The 5,588-nt window shown below is 42.3% G+C and overlaps 1 long non-coding RNA gene across 1 annotated transcript; it reads left to right on the top strand.

The window, feature by feature from the left end:
* Positions 1 to 3,010: 3,010 nt before the first annotated feature.
* On the top strand, positions 3,011 to 4,890 carry LOC306696322. Its single transcript, XR_013767098.1, has 3 exons — positions 3,011 to 3,123; positions 3,420 to 3,493; positions 4,801 to 4,890. It is a non-coding gene; the product is annotated as an uncharacterized lncRNA (long non-coding RNA).
* Positions 4,891 to 5,588: the final 698 nt, after the last annotated feature.

Here is a 5,588-nt window from a genome sequence, read left to right as displayed (position 1 = left end):
GGCAGTTGTCTCCCCCAAGCCTTCTTTATCTAATTCTACGCTACGGGCGCGATCATAATTGTCTTGACAGTCACGTGGCGAGAGAGTCCGACAAGTCAGTGTGGGTGGAGGCATCCTCACACTCTCACAGATTCAGCACTGTCAAGGTCCTCCTGTCCTTAGCCCATAGCCTCTGGACATGGCCGGTCCTGTTGTCTGAACAGATTAGCACAGCACAGCAAAACCATGCTCAAACAGTAAAAGCACATACACTCACTCATGTGCTCGCATGTGCATGTTGCTGATACGTGCACACCAACACCGTAGGAGCACACGGACATGTACTGTAAGTGCCAGGTCGACGTGGCGCTGCGGGTCGCCCGTCCCTGCAACTTGGCAACAGAGGACACAAAAAGGATAACGATGATTCTTGACTTTTTGAACCAAAGCTGTGTTTTGGGTCGGAATATGGTTATCTGATGAGCCAGTCCAGCTGAGCATCGCTCACCTTGGCAAATGAGTCCCTCATTAATCTGGCAGACAGGAGTCTATTTCTGTTCAGAGCTCCGCAGTTTTTTGGAGTAGAAATTGAGCACATCATTGTATTATCTTTTGAATCTGAGACCGAGGAACAATTTGCACTTGCAAGCCTTTGTAAACAAACAAACAACAGCTGTGCTCATGCAAGTGTCGGCGTCTGCTTGGCTTATAAATTCTTCTAGTTTAGACATAGCCATTAAAATGTTGTGCATCACATCCTGCCAAAGGGAAGTCATTTTAACATCAGAGGCATCTATAATAGGAGCAGTAGCAGAAGAAGCTTAGATCACCATTGTAACAACTGCCAAATGATAACAACACAAGGGACAAAAAAAGGTGCAGCATTCAAGATTAAAAGCATTCTGCTGTCACATGCAATTTAATATATAACTAGAAAATTTCGCAAGACATTTTGACAGTGTGGCTACTGCCCGAAGACATTGCAATATACGGTATACACGCCAACATTACCAGTAGTAAGATGTGTCATTGAGGTTCATTAGAGGTTCATTTGAGACATCGCTTCTCTCATTTCTGCATTTGAGATTCATAATCTTGAAGAGCTTGAATCTTGAGAGCAGCTGTCACTTGATAGAAAACACATAGGTGACACACACTTTTGTACAGGCGTTGGCAAAGCTGTGGGAGGAGAAACTTTTGTACTTTTTTATGATTAAGCCAGCAGGATTATAGTGTGCTGTGCACAAGGCTTTACAGCCTTGTTGCGCCACAGCCACACTGAATAAGTATAATCAATTTTTGCAGCCTATAAAGCAGTGCAAAAACCAATTCGCTTTTCGGCGACGTCTTGATGCACTTGACAGCACTGCAAACATTTGACTCTTCTGAAGATCACAAATCGAGAAACATGAAATTCAAACGTTGCTGTCTAGACTGCTGTCATGCCATCTTCAAGTCATTTTATAGCTCCTTGGTGTCCGTTTAACCCTGTGTGGGTGTGTAAAGCGCCCCCACTGTGGCGCGAGGGGATGTGACTTTTTGGTTCTGACTGACAATGTCATCATCGTTTTTTGATTGGTGCAATATCTGAGTGGGCAGGAACAAAAAATAATGTAACAATTCAAGCAGACTAACAATTAACCTGTTAGTCTGTTGGTATGTCACACCAAGTCATGAGTTTTGACAGTCTGGTCGATTGCTATCAACATAACTAACACATGAATATGAGCTGTCAATAAGTCAGCAGGTGTTGAAATATCATGAACAAAATATAGAGGTTTCAATCGTTAATGCTGTTGCCATAAATGGCCTATAATAGTTCATATTTTAGTTTTACACACAAAGTGTGGGTAGAATTCTAATTTCAATTCACCTTCAATTCACTGCGATCAGTATTAAGCGCTGTTGAAAGTGACTCTCTCAGTCTTTATGTTTCGGTTGAGACCATCTCTGCTCTAATTTGCCAGCTGTGACTTTTAAGGCAGGCTGAGTGCGTGTCCCTAAATTGTTGTTGTTGTCGCTGACTTTGAAGCAAGGTAATGACACAAACATCACTCAAAATGCAATTACACCCCTCCCCTTTCTTTTTGAGACCCAATGGAGTGTTAAAGTGAATGAAGGTAAATGTAGTGTGAAACCAGTGAGGCTGCATGGGCCGGGCTGATGGAAGCCTCACATGCTAGGACAGGAACCAGTCTGTCTATGAGGAGTCTCCTTTTCCTTCTCCTCCTCCTCCTCCTCTTCCTCTTCCTCTTCCTCCTCCTCCTATTAAAAGTCACATCCTGGTGATGGAGTAAAAGAATGAGTCAAACTCAGAGAGGAATTGAGGATGTTTTACAAGATGACAAGCACTGTTTATCTGAACAGGGATTTGGGGTGAAGCACCTTTGAGAGCAGAAACCCCAGGATGTGTTGTTGCAAGGTGGGCATGACTTGAATGTGGATGCTCTAAAAGTGTGTGTGTGTGTGTGTTTAGCCCATCAGCGTGTGTGTCAGGGGGCTTGTCACTATTAATTTCTCTCACTTTAGGCACCGTTTTAAATTACAAGCACAAGCAGCATTCTCTTACATGCTGCAAACCGCTGAGTGTGCGGCGAGAGCTTCAGTCGTTTTCTCCAGAGGGACGAGAGAGATACAGAGACAGCGAGGGAGGAGAAAATTGGAGAAACATGGTACATAGAACACAGGGAAAATCAGAGGAAAATATAGAGACAATGGAAAAAAAAATCTAATAAGTGAGAAAATATTAAGAAAAGGCAGCGAGAAGCCGGTTTCGGAGAACCACCAAGGGAGAGAATGGAGAGAATAGCCTGTATTGTTTTCTCTTCCCTTTTGATTTTTTGCCCTCAGCAATAACAACCCCCCTCCATTTACTCACATACAGTGGCAGAAACACTCAGGGTTTGTTCTTCCTGTAACCAAAGATATTTCCTTCGGGCTCTTCTCTCTGACAGTGACCAGAAAACATAAAGAGGTTTGCCCTTCTTGTCTGCTTCTAAAGGTCTGTTTTGTCTTCCAGGGATGAAATAAATATCTCTCTAAGCGCCGTTTAACAGCTAATATTCAAGAAGACGCTAAGGTGACATGCACGGTGACGTCAGAACGGATTGCCTCTTGGCACTTTTTTCAGCATAGCACAAACAGGTAAGAAAACAAAAGAGAAAGAAAAAGAAATGTATTTAGTTTGTTGTTTCAAAAGGTTACTTTATTCCTTTCCGGAATAAAGGGCCAACCTTGACATGAATGGTCGCTTTATGGTCTATTTTACTCTAAATGGGACCATAATTTACTAAATGAACATCATGCTGTATTGAAGAAGACTTGAAACTAGCAATTGAGACCACAAACTCATGTTTACAATGTTTACTGAGGGAATAAATCAAGTGAGAAGTGGGGTCATTTTTTCTTAGACTTCAATCTGACTTTTTTTTTGCAAGCAGAGGAGTCGCCCGCTGCTGGAAGAAAGACTGCCAGTTCAAGGCAAGAGAGCCATAAACCGACGATATCTCAAAGTGTAAGTAACTGTGTGGATTAAGAGTTATGCTAATTAACTTCACTAGTCAACCTCCCCTTCTGTTGCCAAACTGAACTTAACTCGAGTGAACTCGGTGCAACACAAAGCCAAACCAACCACCAACAAACCAAAGTATTTCACTCTGCTACTCACTGAAAAACATTCAACTCTTGTCAGAGAGAAACCGAGGATATCTGTGAGGATCACCTCAGGACTTATTGTCCGTTTCTCGACATCTTGCGAAAGCCTGGTGGACCGCTAAGGGATGCCGGGCACGAGGACTGGAAGCGGTGCTTCTGAATGCCAATCAGAGTCTCTGGAGACACCTGATCCCTAAAACCTTCTCTCATCTCTCTTTTTTTCCTTGTCAGACGGAAGTGAATGCTCAGGGCTACACGTGTTAAGCAGATGTGTGGGAATTGGAGAGAACATCAAGGTTAAGACGAAAGGTGCAGAGAAAACCCCAGGCATCTCCGTTACCTGTGCAAGTATTTATGTGTTAGAGCCTCAAGGGGAGAGGGTTTTATTTGCATATACAGGTGTGTGCATCAGAGAAAAAGACGGTGACTTCTATTCACACATGTCTACATATGCTCTGTGTTCATTTGCGTGCATCCGAGGGCTGATGCATGTCTGTTTTTTTGGGTGTCATTTCTCAGTGTTTGTGTTCATATTAGTGAGCTAGTATTTTAAATGAATGTCAAAATATGTTTATCATCAAACTTAAACGCCAGGGAGACAGTAATATCAACCAACAGTAATTCACAAGTATATCAGTGCACGTATTTGTGCAGTATATTGTAAATATTGCATTTTGTGTGTGGGTATTTATCTGTGCTCATTCATTAGTAAATAGGATGCAGCCTATGCATTCACACATGCTTATGTAAATGCATTAAATGCATGTTTTATGTATAAGTATACAGCATATCCATGAACATATTCTAATAGGGTGAATATGAAAATACATGTCTAATGGATGTGCACATATTGTTTGCATAATGGTGTATAACTCACAACAGTATCTGTCATGCAGATGGACGACAAGTATACAGCGATGAGCCCTCGGCTCTGAGGATGTTTATTAATAATACAGGGTGTTGGGTTGGAGAGCTGTACCGTTCATACGTTATCTGTCAGAAGGATCCGTGAGAGCCGGGTGAAGCCTGCTTGCCAGCCAGCGTTTCTCTGTGTATGTTTCATGAGGATGACGATATGATGATACAACAACTGCATTCAGCCGCATAATTCTAACCAGCATCAAAACTTTCCCTGCCGTGATGAGAAACCCTTTGATGTCTCCACAGGTACAGGTGGTGGTGAGACGGCGCAAGGCTGCGTTCAGTTGTGAAAAACATAGACTGGATTTTTTTTAAAATGGACGTCGTCCCCGTGAGGTTTCTGAAGAGCCGTTGAGAAGCTCAATGTGGGTGGTTTCAGTCGTCGCTATCTTGGCAGTGATGATCTACGGTCTATGGGGGATTGGCTCTCTGCTGGAGCTCAAGTGGCCGTTTGAGGAACGGCAAGTTTTTGGCACCGCCACGTGGGCTTCATTATTCAGGACCGCAGGTTGTAGCTCGGTGCAAAATCCTTTGTACAAAATTCCATCCAAAATCCTGAAAATAATTTAATTAAATGTTTGTTGACTGAGGATAATCCTAATAAAAAATGACAAAAGGTGACGGTGCGTTCAGATTTAACACAAAGCTGTATGTGCGCAAACTTGACCAACAGTGTTCAGCATGTGGTGTTTTTGCATTCTTTATTTTTTTTTTCAAGCATCTATAAATGATTGTTTGTTTTGTGTTTGTTATTGTTGATAATAATTACAAAAATGTATAATCTGCGTGATATAAGTGCCAGGTCCCACATACAGCCCGGTAGGACTGTTTGAAAAAACACCAATATATTTATAGGTTAAGACTATTTCTCACTTAATATTAACATACTACTTACTTCAACAGGTTTGACAGAACCAACAGGACAGTGAAGTCGATGTCAATCATGCACAGCCCACACTGTCCCAAGAAGAGGCCTAACGTTAATTATTCAAATGAATGGGTTGGGACCCACCTACATTACTAATTCTTTGTTG

The sequence above is a fragment of the Pholis gunnellus genome (genome assembly GCF_910591455.1).
Source record: "Pholis gunnellus genome assembly, chromosome: 5".
Taxonomy (NCBI): domain Eukaryota; kingdom Metazoa; phylum Chordata; class Actinopteri; order Perciformes; family Pholidae; genus Pholis; species Pholis gunnellus.
Note: the sequence above shows the minus strand (reverse complement) of the source record. Positions and strands in the feature narration are given on the sequence as shown.